Raw genomic sequence first — 16,876 nt, forward strand, 5'->3', positions numbered from 1 at the left:
TTTAAGCAAAACAGTGTCTTAACAAAAGCTCTGTTGGAGTAGCGCCCTTTGAATGAGTGCTTAGATTAATTTAGGATGTGTTAAGTAAAGTTCTAAAAAAGTCAGCTTTCCAAAGGGATTGTGAATAAAAACATTGAAAACAAAAAGACATACAGTATATTCCTAATTTGCATGGAATTTTTCATTCAAATATGATTTCATCCTGTAAAAGGATCCTCTAAAATTTGCATCCACCAGAGTGAGCACTGCAATGAAATGGACCTATGTTCTCTCTCTCTCTCTCTCTCTCTCTCTCTCTCTCTCTCTCTCTCTCTCTCTCTCTCTCTCTCTCTCTCTCTCTCTCTCTCTCTCTCTCTCTCTCTCTCTCTCTCTTTATCTATCTATCTATTTATCTATTTATCTATCTATCTATTTATCTATCTAATCAATCCAGAAAACTATATCCCAATATGTTAATTTAGAGCAGGAGTCTCCAAACTTGACAACTTTAAGACTTGTGGACTTCAATGCTGGCTGGGGAATTCTGGGAGTTGAAGTCCACAAGTGGGGATTCATGAGATCACTAATGTACACATTTTTGAGGCCACAAGATGGCAGAGTCGAGCAAGTAATTTTTGACCAGGAAATGCAACATCAGTGAGTTAAAACAGAATGAATCCCACTGGATCAGCACTCGTCTTAAGTCCATTTTCCAGCCATTGCTAAGCCTATTATATGATGACCTCCCTGCACATATATCACTGTGTAGAGTCTACAGTTTTCTAGCGAAGTATTTGCCTTTAACCTACTCTCTGCAACCTCTGATTTTGAAAGCACTAATAACAGAGAAGGAATACCAGGAAATAGCAAAGCTTGCTCTGGCACATAATTTCAAATTTTAACAGAAATGAAATTAATGCCTATTCTAACATGCAATGTTTCAAAGACAGCCTGGCGTTGGGACTTTTTCCTGTTTTTTGCACTGTATTCCCTGTATCAGTGAGATGGGCTGCATATAAATTTAATAATAAAATCAAAAATTATTTTTATTGCAATATATTCTGCCTGCAACATTTTGGTGGCTTCCTGTACAAATATTTTCATGTACTACATTTAGTCTTGGAGTGGCCTTGGGTATTTAATAGAATCAGGTAAAAGAAATAGGTGGCACTGAGAGACATAGAATCATGGCTGGAAGGGACCCTGGAGGTCTTCTAGTCCAACCCCCTGCCCTAGGCCGCACTTCTTATAGCTCCAAATTCAGTTCGATTTTAATTCCATTTTACAACCAGTCCTTGACTTACAATCATTTGATTAGTGACCGTTTAAAGTTACATCAATTAAAAAACATGACTGTTTTTCACACAACTGTTGCAGCATCCCCACGGTCATGTGATCAAAATTCAGATATTGGCAACTGTCTCATATTTATGACGGTTGCAATGTCCCAGGGTCACGTGATCCCCTCTCGTGACCTTCTGACAAGCAGAGCCAATGGGGGAGAGCCAGATTCACTTAACAACTATGTTACAAATTTAACAACTGCAGTGATTTACTTAACCACAAGAAAATCGTTAAATGGGACCAAACTCCCTTAACAACTATCTTGCTTAGCAACAGAAATTTTGGGCTCGGTTGTCATATGTCAAAGACGACCTGTAATTTCGTTCACTTTTAAGGATCGAGACAGCACCCGATGTCAGAATGTATGCCTTTATAAGATTTATAACGTCTTTATACTACAAGATCTGATTGTAGAATATGCAACCCATACAACTATCAAAAACTGGCAAGGCTTGTTAAATTGGTTGAGCATCAGAACTTTATTTTTTTTTTAATCTCATTGATTATGTCAAGTCAACTTTCTCTCTCTATGGGGGGTGAATTATTACCCCCCGTAGATAGGGCTCGCAACTTGGGAGTCCTCCTAGATTCGCGGCTTACCTTGGAAGATCACATGGTGGCCGTGGCTAGGGGGGCTTTCGCCCAGGTTCGCCTGGTGCGCCAGTTGCGGCCCTATCTAAGCCGGGATGATTTATGCACGGTCACTCACGCGCTCGTGACCTCTCGTCTAGACTACTGCAACGCCCTCTACATGGGGCTTCCCTTGAGGACCACCCGGAGGCTCCAACTGGTACAGAATGCAGCCGCGAGAGTTGTGTTGGGAGTTTCCCGATACTCCCACGTGACACCTCTGCTCCGTGAGCTGCATTGGTTACCAGTTGTCTTCCGGGTGAGATTCAAGGTGCTAGTAATGGTGTTCAAAGCCCTCCATGGCATGGGGCCGGAGTACCTCAGGGAACATCTGCTGCCGGCATCAAGCTCCCTGCGCCCTGTGCGTTCCCACAGAGAGGGCCTCCTCAGGGTGCCACCGGTCAGAGAATGCCGTCTGGTGGCCCCCAGGGGGAGATCCTTCTCTGTGGGCGCCCCGGAGCTATGGAACCAGTTACCGGTTGAGCTCCGGATGGCGCCCGATCTGCGCTCCTTTCGCCGCGATCTGAAAACATACTTGTTCGAGCAAGCCGGCCTGGCCTGAGGGGGGATTGGTGGGGTTTTTTATCATTCTTATTGGGGTTTTTACTATGTATCAATTGTATTTTAATCGGGCATGCATTTAATTATTTTTTAATTTTTGTAAATTTCTGTGTTTTATTCTTGCCCTGTACACCGCCCTGAGTCCTTCGGGAGAAGGGCGGTATAGAAATGATAATAAATTAAATTAAATTAAATTAAATTAAATTGCTGTGACAACTCTCTTAAGATTTGATCAGCCCCAAAGTTGGTCTTTCAGGTGCTCCAGCAGTTCCCCCAATGCCACTATGATTGGGTTATCTACCTCGCTCTTCACCATCTTCCATTTCTTTCCACCTTTTCCATAATTACAGACTTCTCCAGAAAACTGGCACTTTACATAACATGTCCAAACCACTGGTCATAAGTTCCTTTGGATGAGAAAATCTGAATTGATTTATTCTGTCGATCTACTTGTTTGTTTTCTTGGCCGTCCATGGTATTCCCAAGAGTCTTCTCCAACACCTGAGTCTAAAAAGTCTTTCCATCCTGCTTCTTCAAAGACCAAAGTTTACTTCCGTTGAGTGTTGCAGGGGGAAACCACTGCAACAGATCTCTGAACAATCTTTTGGATTGTTTAAGGATGTTTTAGATGCTGGTTAGGGAATTCAGAGGGACTTGGTGGCTCAGTGGGTTAGGACGCTGAGCTTGTCGATCAGAAGGTCGGCAGTTTGGCGGGTTGAATCCCGAGTGCCGTGTAACAGAGTGAGCGCCTGTTACTCGTCCCAGCTTCTGCCAACCTAGCAGTTCGAAAGCACGTAAAAATGCAAGTAGAAAAATAGGGACCACTACGGTGGGAAGGTAACAGCGTTCCGTGCGCCTTTGGCGTCTAGTCATACCGGCCACATGACCACGGAGCCGTCCTCGGACAAGCGCTGGCTCTTCAGCTTTGAAACGGAGATGAGCACCGGCCCCTAGAGTCGGAAACGACTAGCACGCATGTGCGGGGGAACCTTTACCTTTACCTTAGGGAATTCAGAGAGTCAGGTTTGAGAAACGCTGCTCTGGAGAGAGAATATGTTTGTACCTACCCAATTTATGTTTAATCCCATCTGATTCATCAGCTGGATTAGAATATTGTGTCAGCTGTACCGCTCAAGCCTAGGAACTGAAGTTGACTTAACTCATTCTCAAAATAATGCAAAAGGCTTTCTTTAATTTTCTCTTTTTATCCCAGTATTTGCAGCTCGAATAGTTTGCTAGCTGCCCTCTTTTCAGCTAGTTGTAGGGCTGGTTCACTCCTGAGCATAATTCTTTTGTTAAATGCCGTGTTTCCTTTCCCACCCTATTTGTAAATACATATACCAGGAAGCAGTTCTCCAAGCAAATCTGTAGCAAAAACCTGGCATGATTTTTGTAAAAGTTCCTGCCAAGGTTTTTTTTCCCCCTCCTTCTTCTCTTTCCACCCTCCATTGATTTGTAAATATTTCCTGTACAGACTATCAGATTTTAATAAGCCACCACCCCAGAAGGACAAACAGGTAAATCTGCAATTCTAGCCTACTGGAACAATTCCAAGGTTTATAATGATGTGCATTGTCCTTCATTGTGAGAGAGCCGGCCACAACCAGCATCATACAATAAAAGATTAGCTCTGGCATGAGAATCCATTTTACCTTTGACCTTCTCCAGATGCCAATCGTGGGCTGAATGAAGAATGGAAACAGATGTGAAGTAATTACAGTAGCGCTTAGACTCATATACTGCTTCACAGTGCTTTGCAGCCCTCTTTGAGGGGTTTACAGAATCAGCCTGTTGTCCCATAACAATCCTTATTTTACCGACCTTGGATGGATAGAAGGCTGAGTCAACCTTGAGCCGGTCAAGATCAAACTGCTGGCAATGGGCAGAGTCAGCCCGCAATACTGCATTCTCACCAATGCGCCACCACGAATCTCAACCTGAGAGATTTTTCAATAGGGTTATGCAGATAGTCCTCGACTTACGACTCAACTGAGTCCAAAATTTCTGTTGCTAAGCGAGACATTTGTTAAGTGAGTTTTGCTCTCTTTTCATGATCTTTCTTGCCACAGTTGTTGAGAGAATCACTGAAGTTGTTAATTTAGCAACACGGTTGTTAAGTGAATCTGGTTTTCCTTTTGACTTCGCTGGTCAGGAGTTCGCAAAAAGCGATCACATAAGCTCAAGACACGGCTGGCTCAGGAATTCTGGGAGGTGAAGTCCACAAGTCATAAAAGAGCCAAGGTTGCCTACCCCTAGCTTAGGCCTAGGCCGCTTTATGACTTGTGGACTTCAACTCCCAGAATTCCTGAGCTAGCCATGCTAAGGGGAAAGAGGTTTCCAAGCTGAGCCATGCTGGCTCAGGAATTCTGGGAGTTGAAGTCCATGAGTCATAAAAGAGCCAAGGTTGCCTAACCCTGGCCTAGACGTATCCAATTCCTGCAACCGGTCTTCATAGCTTCCAGTCTTCTAATTATCTTTGTGGGTGGTCTGTCAGAAATTTGAATGGTCGCTAAGCGACCGATTGAAAGTTGAGGACTACCTGAACATCTGCACATGACACCAAGATATGAACAGGAGAGCAACTGTGACAGGTGCCTTCACCTATCTGGAAGACCTCAAGTTGGGGTAAAAGTTGATAGGTAATTTTAAGCAAGGGCTGTGTGCTTCTCTTCATGCATGATCAGGCAACGTGGGTCCACTCAGGAGCCCTTGAATGAAACAAGGTCATCTATTGAAATGTCTAAGAAGGACATTTTCTCTGCCATAGCTGGAAGAGCATCTTCACCAAGATCCAGATGGCTCCCACCTTGATCACACTTAAGAGGTTTTTGAAAACCTGGTGGTTCCCTCAAGGTCAGGGATATAATTGGGTCCTGAGCTCCTGTTTTTTATAGACAGACATCCACGCATGCGCTGAGAGCCACCTTGGTGTAAGTGGCTAGGCGTCAGGATAAAAACTGGGAGTCAGTGAGTTCTAGTCCTGCCTTAGGTGTGAAAGCCAGCTGGGTAATTTTAGGCCAATCACCAGGAGATGATGAGTTTTAGTCATGTATTTAAGCCTGAAAGCCAGCTGGGTGATTTTGGGCCCTGTCACCAGGAGATGGAGAATTCTAGCCACGCTTTAGGCACGGAAGACTGCTGGGTGACCTTGGGCCAGTCACTTCCTCTCGGCCCCAGGAAGGAAGCAATGCCAAGCCCCTCCTGAAAAACCTTGCCCAGAAAACTGCAAGGGCTTCTGCAGTCTCCGAGATCTAGAATCATAGCCTGCCCAGAATGGATTTTCAGACAGGCAGCATATAAAGGTAATAAATCAGGGGTGTCAAACTCAATTTCATTGAGGGTCGCATCAGCATTGCAGTTGCCCTCAGGGTGCCAGGTGGGTATGGCCAGGTTGGGCGTGGCCTACTAGGTGGGCGTGGCTAGAGTGCGTATGGCCTGCTGGGTGGGCGTGGCCAGCTCTACATCGTTCGCATCAAGGGTGCCTATGGGGACCTGGGCAGGAGTGGGACAGATCTGGGGGTCTCTGGCAGAAGGAGGGTCTCTGGGCCAGGGCCAAGGCAGTGGGGGCCATTCCTTCACTGTTTCCAGGATGGCTTCGCGGGCCGCATGAAACCACTTCGCGGGCCGGATCTGCCCCCCGGGCCTTGTGTTTGACATGTCTGTAATAAATAAACAAACTGGGGGAAAAATAAATAAAATTTTAAAAACCGCTTTCCTGTTTTATGCCTTTTCAATATTGTAAGCCACCCAGGTCCTTATTGGAGCTGGCTGGGTGGATTCTAAATCTTATAAATAAATAAAATTGAGAAATATTGTCTTTTTCCCACCAGTAGGCTGATAGAGATAGAAGAGATGGGGGGGGAAGGAGTGAAAAAGGGAAGAGAAGGGGAAGAAAGGGGGAAGGGAGATCAGTTTGTATATCTTGCCCAACTCTAAAACCCCAAACCTTAAATTAGACCCTTGAAATATCCTTCAAGATGCTAAATTATAATGTGTCAGCAGCCAGGAGTTGAAGACCTCCATGCAGAGAATTATATTTGGGGAAGGAGAGAGAGATGGGGAGGGAGGGAAGGAGAGAGAGAATAATAGAGAGAGAGTGTGTGTGTTCTGGAAAATAGCAACAATTCTGACGAAAGCGCTGAACTAGAAAGCATTAGGCTATGAGTTCCAGTCTTGCCAAGACTTTGAGCCGATCACCAGGAGACGGTGAGTTCTAGTCCTGCCTTTGGCATGAAACCAATCATCCAGCTGGGTAATTTTAGACCAAGTGGTTCCTTGGGGCCACTTACTGTTCTCTTAAGAATGATCCACTTAGTGACCACAGCCAAAAAAGTTGTAAAATCAGGCCAGTCACATAACTGACCTGTTTCACAACCATCACAATTATGACGGGCAGGCTCCATTGCAGTTGTAAGTCATGAACTATCTATAATTCTCCTCTCTGCCCCATAGGAAATAATACACAACTTGATTTCCAATATCTCTCCTGCACAGTATTGTCATGGAGAAAATCTATCTATCCCTCTCTTTCCATCCATCCATCCATTATCTATCTATCTATCTATCTATCTATCTATCTATCTATCTATCTATCTATCTATCTATCTATCTATCTATCTACCTACCTACCTACCTACCTACCTACCTACCTATCTATGAAAATAAAAAATCTATCCATGGGGTGAAATAATCAAGGAGAGAAGCAACCCGGAATTAAGGAGAAACTTCCTAGCAGTGAGAACTATTAACCAGCGGAACAACTCGCCTCCAGAAATTGTAGGTGCTCCATCACTGGAGATTTTTAAGAAAGACTGGACAGGCATCTATCTGAAAGGGTATAGGATCTCCTGCTCAGGTAAGGGGTTGGACTAGAAGACCTCCAAGGTCCCTTCCAGCTCTGTTCTGATTAACTAGGAGTCGTAAATGATTTGATGGCATACGATCAATCACTCAATCACTCAATCCTACATTGAAATGTCAACAGGATCACTTTTTCCAATCTGATCTCCATCCTTCACTTCTTACAATCTGGTGTATAGGCCAGGTGTGTTAACACAAAATTTCATGCCTCCGGTGTCTGTTTGACGTTGGAGGCATCTGTGCATTACAGATAAATATTTTTCTCTGTTACAACCATTGACAGGAAGAAATACAGGTAGTCCTCGACTTACAACCACAATTGGACCCCCCACATTTATGTCACTAAGTGAGAAATTACTTAAGTGAGTTTTGTCCCACTTCACGACTTCTATTGCCACACTTGTTAAGTGAATCACTGCAGTTCATACGTGTTCTGTACCAGCCTGCTACCGGCCCTGCAGAAAAGGCAGGGACAACCCCTTTACAACCGGCAAGAGGCTGGAATTAACGCCTGCCAAATTTATAGCTACAAAAACAAACAAGACACGAACCAAGAAACAGGAGCTTTAAGAAACATGAACCATCCGAGCGGTTGCCTTCAGCAAACCAGCCCTCCCCACACATTCCCCTTATATAGAGTTCAGGGCGTGGCTTCTCTCTGCCTCCTTCTGAGAAGCCCCATTGCCTTCCTCTGTTTACTCCTAATTGACTGCCTCCTGCGTCGGGTGTCCTTGAACAGGGCCAGCTGTGGGTCATCTTCATCCACACTGTCAGGCTCACACAGCTGGGTCTCCGTGGTGACCAAGTGGGAGGGGCCTGGCTGAGGGCTCTCATCAGCAAGATCTTCAACCCCCTCAGCAAGGTCTTCAACACCCCCCTCCTCCTCCGAGTCGTCCGACCCAACTGCCGAACCCACAGGCTGACCCTGAATCACAACAATACGTTAGTGATATATAAGTGAATTCAGCTCCCCCATTGCCTTTGCTTGTCAGAAGGTCACAAAAGAGATCACATGACTCAAGAACACTGCAACCGTCATAAATACGAATCAGTTGTCAAACAGCTGAATGTGAATCACATGACCATGGTGATACTGCAATGGTTGAAAAGTGTGAAAAATGGTCATAAGTCACTTTTTTCTATGCTATTGTAACTTCAAACGGTCACTAAACATACAACCTGTATGTTGTTTTTCCTGAAAATTGGTATTGTAGATACAGTACACTTTTTTTTGGAATTGTTGCCTTACTCCCATCAAGGAAAATAGGAGGGGGATGGAATATTAGATGGGTTTATTGCCTTAAGTTGTTTCTAAAAATTAAAAAGGCGGGATATAAATGAAAAAAAAATAACTTAAAAAGGTAAAAATACACCATTTAAACATACACATGTGTACCCTCACCACATGAAAAATATTTTGAACTTGCCAAGTCCTAGATCAGGGGTGTCCAGCAAGCGTAACTTTAAGATTTGTGGACTTCAACTCCCAGAATTCTCCAGCCAGTCCACAGAACTCAAGGTGAGACAGTACTGACCTAAATATTTCTTTATGAGGCTGTTTTGTCTCTCAATATGGTATGCATGGGAGAAACAACTGCAAGCAGTCCTTGACTTACAAACACGGATTAACAGTTACGACACTGAAAAAAATTACTTATTGTTTTTCACACAACCGTTTGCAACATCCCCATGGTCACGTGATCAAAATTCAGAGGCTGAACAACTAGTTCATATTTATTTGTGGTTGCAGCGTCCTGGAATCATGTGATCCCCTTTTGTGAACTGAATATTTAATATTTAATAATAATAAAGTTGGAAGGGACCGTGGAGGTCATCTAGTCTAACCCCCTACTCAGGCAGGAAACCTTATACCATTCCAGACAAATGGCTGTCTGGTCTCTTCTTAAAAACTTCCAGTGTTGGAGCATCCATAACTTCTGGAGGCAGGTTGTTCCACTGGTTAATTGTTCTAACTGTCAGTTCTAGGTTGCTTCTCTCCTTGATGAGTTTCCATCCGTTGCTTCTTATCCTGCCTTCAGGTGCTTTGGAGAATAGCTTGCCTCCTCAGAACCAAAGTCAACGGGGAAGCCAGATTCACTTAACAACCGTGTTACCAACAACCGCAGTGACTCACTTAACAAGGATGGCCAGGAAGGTTGTAAAATGGGGCAAACCTCACTTAACAACTGTCTCACTTAGCAACAGAAATTATGGGCTCGGTTGTGGTCATATGTTGAGGACTACCTGTAGTCAGACCCTCTGGCCCAGTTTGGACACACTTCCAGGTTGGCCTGTTCGGACAAGTCGGGTCATCCAGGTATACGTGGGAAGACGTTGCTCAATCTTTTCACCCCCTGCTACAGGCACCGAATCCAGCAACGGCAAGCTCGTTCCAGCTGCTTCGTCTAACTCTCCAGTGAGTTGCATTGGCAAAGCTGGGTGTGGTTGGTCAAGGGAGGTTTCCACGTTAGCAACCACCTTCCCTGCGACATGCCCCCTTTTGTCAAAGATTACACAGCAGCTGATGCCAGCCAGAAACTCAAAAGGCAGCTTCCCCAGCGGTCTGGAGGCAGGACCTCACAGAAGCACAGAACAGTCTGGATTGTAAAGTAAGCTGAATTTCCTAGATCGGTGTTTTTTTTGGACAAGGAAGAAAGCTTAACTTGGTTTGACTTTATTTAGGGATTGATTGGTTGATTTTGCTTAAGTGCCCGGATCACCAGCTACGTGGGAGAAAAATTGCATTCTTTTCTCTCTCTTAAAAAAGTAGCTCGGCTCAGGAATTAGGGGACTTTAACAGCCTCCCCCCCTCAAGGGGGTGGATGCATTGTACTATCCAGGCAATTCAAATGGGACAAATGGAGTTTGTTTACAACTGGCTTTTCCTGTTGAATTTAGGATTGCCATGTTTTCTGGAGGCAATGCTCCTGTTTCCTACTGGAATTGGGGAAGCAGATCAACCCCTTTTCTCTTCCTAAGGGAAGGGATGGTTGGGCTTCGTTTAATTTTGCAAATAGTCTCTTGCTTGAAGGAGACAAAATTGCCTTCCAAAGCATTTGTACAGTGCAATAAAATGAAAATTGGGTTGACTGGTTTGTGGTTAGCTGTTGGGTATGAAGTGAGCTCCACTGATGGTTCAGCCTATTGTCAAACCCAGACAGCTGGATTAACTGAATAACTGAGTATGTTTCATTTAATCATGATATGCAAACCTAAATTTAAAATTTTTCTTTCTCTTTTCTTTCTTTCTTTCTTTCTTTCTTTCTTTCTTTCTTTCTTTCTTTCTTTCTTTCTTTCTTTCTTTCTTTCTTTCTTTCTTTCTTTCTTTCTTTCTTTCTTTCTTTCTTTCTTTCTTTCTTCCCTCCCTCCTTCCTTCCTTTTTCTTTCTTTTTGCTTTTCTTTTTTGGTATTTGGGGAATGTTTTTTACAAGGTTTGAGGTGGGGTGCTTTTCCAACCCAGCATAGATACAATCTAGATTGGGCTTTTTGCTGGTGAATACAGTAAAAATTTCTCTGACTTTCACCTTATTCTTGTCTCATTCAATGCAAATGACTCATTTTGACTTGTGGCAGGAGCTCAGTTTGATTTAGGTTCTGCAAGATTATTTATCTCAGATGTAAAGGAGAAGGAATGGTTCTTCGTTTCAATTTTGTTGTTATTCCTTAATTGACCAACGGGGTATTACAGCTGAGTTTTCTTGGATCTTCCAATCACAGAAAATCGTTTAAGTGCAGAACTGCAATTCTAGCAGATCTACAACCAGCTTTTTTGATGCAGCTGTTTCTCCCTTACAAATCACATTAACACTTGAGAGGCAAATCAGCCTCATAAGGAAAAGTCTCAAGTTTACCTTTGTGATTTCCTGAATCAGTTTTCCCCAGTCCAGCACCCCCAAGGGGCACTGAGATCCCAAAATTATTGAAAATTGTAAGCAGTGGCTGGGAAATATGGAAAGCATCAGAACAGCTGTACTTGATTAAACAGAATCAAAAATCAAGGAGAGAAGCAACCTAGAACTAAGGAGAAACTTCCTGACGGTGAGGACAATTAACCAGTGGAACAACCTGCCTCCAGAAGCGGTGAATGCTCCAACAGTGGAAGCTTTGAAGAAGAAACTGGACAGCCATTTGTCTGAAATGGTACAGGGTTTCCTGCCTGAGCAGGGGGTTGGACTGGATGGCCTCCAAGGTCCCATCCAACTTTATCATCATCATCATCATCATAACAGACTTGGAAGGGACCTTGGAGGTCATCTAGTCCAAACCCCTGCTCAGGCAGGAAACCCTATACCATTTCAGACAAACATCTGTCCAGTCTCTTCTTAAAAAACTCCAGTGATGGAGCACCCACAAACAAATTCTGATGACAAGCAGTTCCACTGGTTAATTGTCCTAACTGTCAGGAAATTTCTCCTTAATTCCAGGTTGCTTCTCTCCTTGATTAGTTTCCATTCATTGCTTCTTGTCCTGCCTTCAGGGGCTTTGGCGAAGAGGTTGGCCCTCTTGTTTTTGTGGCAGCCCCTCAAATATTGGAAGACTGCTATTTAAGCTAGCACTAGCTGAGATCTACAGCTGCTTTATGCTAAAAAAAAAGGAAGTCAGGTGTATTTATTGTTAACAAAGGGAAAGCTCTTTTTGTTAAAGATAATATTGACTGAAGGCAAATGGAGCTGATTTTTCCCATCATGTCTTTGGGGCAGAGCTGAGCTGAGCACCTCTTGGTAAACTAAGCCTTCTGCTTTTTTTTTTTTGATCACCAGAAAATTCCCTGATGAAACTTTGTGTGACTCATATCAGGATCCAGGGTATATTTTTGGTTAGTTGAATATTTTTGCATGTGTTTTGTTGAAAGAAAAATCTTCATCAGGGTACAGTCCAAGCCGGGAATAAACAACATGGAGACTGCTTTAGAAAGAAGGTTGTAGTTTATTGGAGAGGAGAGCCAGACGGTTCTGGAAAAAACGGACCACAATGGAGCAGAGTGGTGGGGTTTTGTTTTTTTACCTCCGGGGGCTCTTGAGGTTGTTTCCTGTTCCTGTTTGAGGCTTTGTATTTCCTGTGTCATGTACTTGACCTGAGTGAGTGTGCCCCTTTGGCATTCGTGGGTTAATCCTATTATGTCAGAGTTTGGGTGGAGTATGTAGATTTTAAGGGTCTTTGTCTTCCTAATCTCTTCAGTTTTTAGCTGGAAGGCTACAACCTTCCTGAATGGATTATTACATCTGCATTTCTAAAGCTGGTTTCTGTTGAGTTGTCTGACTGAGGACCAGCGGGGGTGGGTGGGTGGGAGAGGTTTCTGCCTTTTAAAAAATCTTCTCCATTATTCCTTTGGGGAAATATATTCTGCCTTTTAATATTCCCAAAAATATTTCTTTCTCTTGGGGGAGGGCCTGACTTCCCACACTTTGTTGTTGTTAGCTGCGAAGTCATGTCCGACCCATCGCGACCCCATGGACAACGTTCCTCCAGGCCTTCCTGTCCTCTACCATCTTCTGGACTCCATTTAAGCTCACGCCTCCTGCTTCAGGGACTCCATCCAGCCACCTCGTTCTCTGTCGTCCCACAATTTAGAAGGAGCCGTAAATCAAGCCTGGGAAAACTCTGGCCCTGCAAACCAGATGGTCTTCTATGGTGGCTTCCATTGTTTCGTCTTCACATCTTGCTCCACTCCTGAGATTCAGCTGATCAGCAGCCTAAGAGTTGCCCTCCAGAAGGAAGGACCTTAATTTTTCATTCCTGTCCCATCTTTGCTTGTTGTAAAATAACTCAGGGGCCCCAGCTATCTATCGCACAGTATTCCCAATACCTCAAATCCTCTGCTTCCTACAGTGGGAATATCCAAAGTGTATTAGGCCTTATAGTATCTTTTTCTTTTGGGACGTCTCCTGTTTCATATATCTTGCTTCTAATCTGATCCTCCATCAGGCTCTTGTAGCGTATGTCAATATTTCAGCGATGTAACCATCTCTAAGGTCGCCATTTTCCCGGCAGAGTCTTCTACAATCTTTGTGGTCTTCCTGCAGAAGTCTTTCTCTGCAGCCCTCCGATAGTCCCCGACTTTCATCCTTGGTGAATGAAACTGCTCACTGCAGCCTTCTCCTTCTCTTTCTCTCTCTCTCTCTGGTTCTTCACGTCTTTGTAAGCAATGCCTCACACCAAAGACACCACCTTTTCTGGTCCAATAAATCAGAATAGAGCTTGAAGGGACCTTGGAGGTCTTCTAGTCCACCCCTCCGTTCAAGCAAGAGAAACTATACCATTCCAGACAAATGGTTGTCCAGTCTCTTCTTAAAAACCTCCAGTGATGGAGCACACCCACCACTTCTGATGGCATGCAGTTCCACTGGTTAATTGTCCCCACTGTTAGGAAGTTTATCCTTCTTTCCTAGTTGCTTCTCTACTTGATTCGTTTCCATCCAATTTAGTTTCTTGTTATGCCATTTGGTGTTTTGGAAAATAAATTGACCCCTCCTCTTTGTGGCAGCCTCTGAAATACTGGAAGACCACTATCGTGTCACCCTAAGTCCTTCTTTGCTCCAGACTAGCCAAACCCAAGTCCTGCAGCTGTTCTTCATTTGTTTTAGTCTCCAGGCCTTTAATCACCTTAGTTGCTCTTCTCTGCACTTTTCTCAAAGTCTCAACATCTTTTTTTTTGTAATGCTAAAATCCCACAGGATTGTTTTTGTTTCTGACCGACGTTGAAGCAGGAATAGGGATGAAATGAGGGGCTGTTGTGGTGCACCATTTTTATGGAATTAGCTTGTGACAACTCTTAACCAGCATTTCCATCACATCTAACAAGCAGAGGCCCAGATTCTCAGGAGTGAAATCTGGCTTTGGTATTATTCTGCCAGAGGGAAATTATTTGCAGTGGCTGATCTGGCCCTTTTTGGCTGGTGCTGGCCAGACCCAGCTGAATTTTTCTTGCTTGGTCAAAAAAGATTGCTCCCGGTTTCCTGGTCTTAACTCCAGGAACAGGCCTTGCTAGAAACTTTCAGTAAAGTTTCCTAGTTACGGGTCCTCAAGAACTGAAAGATGCCCACCAGGAAGGATCCTTTAATCCAGTGTTTCTCTACTTTGGCAGGCTTAACATGGGTGGACTTCAACTCCCAGAATTCCTCAGCCAGCCACTCATCTTAAACCTGCCAAAGCTGAGAAAGCTCAGGACAGATCTCAACATGGCTGGCTGGAGGATTCTGGGAGTTGAAGTCCACCCATCTTAAAACTTTCCAGAGCTGAGAAACACAGCATTTAAAATTACGTATCTTCTTTCTAAACTATCCTTCTTCAGATGACTTCAACTACAGTTTACATCACGTCATGTGGGCAAGAGCTTATAGGTTCTGTAGTCCAACACTTCTGGGTAAAGAAAAGTCTATAGTCCCATTCCTGATTCAAATTTTGCTTCTGATCTTTAACTACTAAGGCTTTCTAACCCTACATCACAGATTTTCCATCACGTGTGTCGGTCAAAGGTGTATTTTTATTTTTTTTAATTCCATTTATATCCCGCCCTTCTCCGAAGACTCAGGGCGGCTTACAAGCTTAGCAGTAGCCTTCATTCTATGTATATGCCTGCTTATTAGGGCTTTCACACACACCCCAAGCGGCATTATTACAAAGTCAGCTTAATTGCCCCCAACAATCTGGGTCCTCATTTTACCTACCTCGGAAGGATGGAAGGCTGAGTCAACCTTGAGCCTGGTGGGACTCAAACCTGCACTAATTGCAGGCAGCTGGTGTTACTTAAGGAGGCATTAGCCCACTGCTCCACCAAGGTGTATATCTCCCTTTTCCTTATTTGTACTTTGAATTCATAATTTTGAAGGATTGTTCCTCATCCAAAAACTTGACAGGCCCTTGATGAATTCTGAGAACATTTGGAGTTACATAGACAAGTTATTTATTAATGGAGGGCCTTTCAATCACTGCAGTGTGGTAACCTCTGCAGTATTTATTTTTGCAGTGAGAGATCAAGTGATTCAGCATAAAAGAAAAGGTATTCAGCCACTTATTTGCCAGCACTGTTATATTATTTTTTTAAAAGTTGCAAATGCTAAACAGAGAGGCCAAATAAAAGCAGAGAATAAATCATATCGTTGCAGCTCCAATTTGTGATATCCCTTCGTCCCTAAAGATTACATTTGGGGAAATGATATAGACCTGGGTTTGTTTGTTTTATCCTGCCTTTTTTTTTAAGAAATAACTCAAGATGGTGAACATATCTAATGCTCCTTCCTCTTCTTATTTTCCACACAACAACAACCCTGTGAGGTGGGTTGGGCTAAGAGACTGGCCCAACCTTTGTGCTTAAGGCGGGACTAGAACTCACTGTCACCTGATGATTGGCCCAAAATCACCCAGCTGGCTTTCATGCCGAAGGCGGGACTAGAACTCAGAATCTCTTGGTGATTGGCCCAAAGTCACCTAGCCAATTTTCATGCCAGAGGCAGGACTAGAACTCACTATCTCCTGGTTTCTAGACCAGCCCTTTAACCACTATACCAAACTGGCTTCCTACAACAAACTTTCTTAAGAGACCTCTACACCACGGGTGTCAAACTCGCAACGTCACGTGACATGTCATGACTCATGACGTATCGTGACCTTTTTGCCATTGCCGGCAATGGGGTGGGCACGGTTTCGCTATGATCATAGGAAGTGGTTAAAAAAGGCAAGTTAGCAGCCACACCGAAGTGATCAATGCTCTTCACATTTTTGATACGTGATGCACATCATGTGTGATGTGCATAAAAAAACCAAATAACACGAGTAACAGAATAACAGAGTTGGAAGGGACCTTAGAGGCCTTCTAGTCCAACCCCCTGCTCAGTCAGGAAACCCTATACCATTTTAGACAAATGGCTGGCCAGTCTCTTCTTAAAAACTTCCAGTGTTGGAGCATTCACCGCTTCTGGAGGCAGGTTGTTCCATTGGTTAATTGTCCTCACTGTCAGGAAGTTTCTCCTTAGTTCTAGGTTGCTTCTCTCCTTGATTAGTTTCCATCCGTTGCTTCTTCTCCTGGTGCTGAATAGGTTGACCCCCCCCTTCTTTGTGGCAGCCCCCCAAATACTGGAATATTTCCATCATATCTCTCCTGGTCCTTCTTTTCATTAAACTCGCCTGCCATTTTGACTATTTCTGTCCCTCCCCTGATTTGGAGTTTTCTGGTTCCTGCCTGAAAAAGAGAGAAAGGTGAATGTCTGGAACCAATGAAGCAAAAAACCAGTTTTGTGTCTCAAGGCGAAGTTTTCCTCAAGAGGTTGGCATTCCAGCAAAGCCACAATAATCACCTTTTCTTTTCCTTTCAGCCACACCCCGTGCCTTACATTTCTTGTAGAGGTGTGTGTTTGTTTTTTTGGGGGGGTGAATTTTGGAGAGCTTTTAATTATGGCGAACATATTGTAGGCCCTCCACTTGGATTCCTATTTATTTCCTGCCTCGATACGCGGATGTGGTGCCAGTGTTTAACTATTATTACTCTTGATATTATTATCCCAAT

At 43.8% G+C, this 16,876-nt stretch overlaps 1 protein-coding gene across 1 annotated transcript in view; it reads left to right on the forward strand.

Moving 5' to 3' along the window:
* The first annotated feature begins 9,848 nt into the window (after positions 1 to 9,848).
* The window catches only part of VILL (villin like), a 69,618-nt gene continuing 62,590 nt past the window's right edge, over positions 9,849 to 16,876 (forward strand). The window contains exon 1 of the mRNA XM_081345610.1: positions 9,849 to 9,983. The gene's annotated coding sequence lies outside the window, so the exon portion shown is untranslated. The remainder of the gene's footprint in view (positions 9,984 to 16,876) is intronic.

The sequence above is a fragment of the Vipera berus genome, assembly GCF_964194415.1.
Source record: "Vipera berus genome assembly, chromosome: Z".
Lineage (NCBI taxonomy): Eukaryota > Metazoa > Chordata > Lepidosauria > Squamata > Viperidae > Vipera > Vipera berus.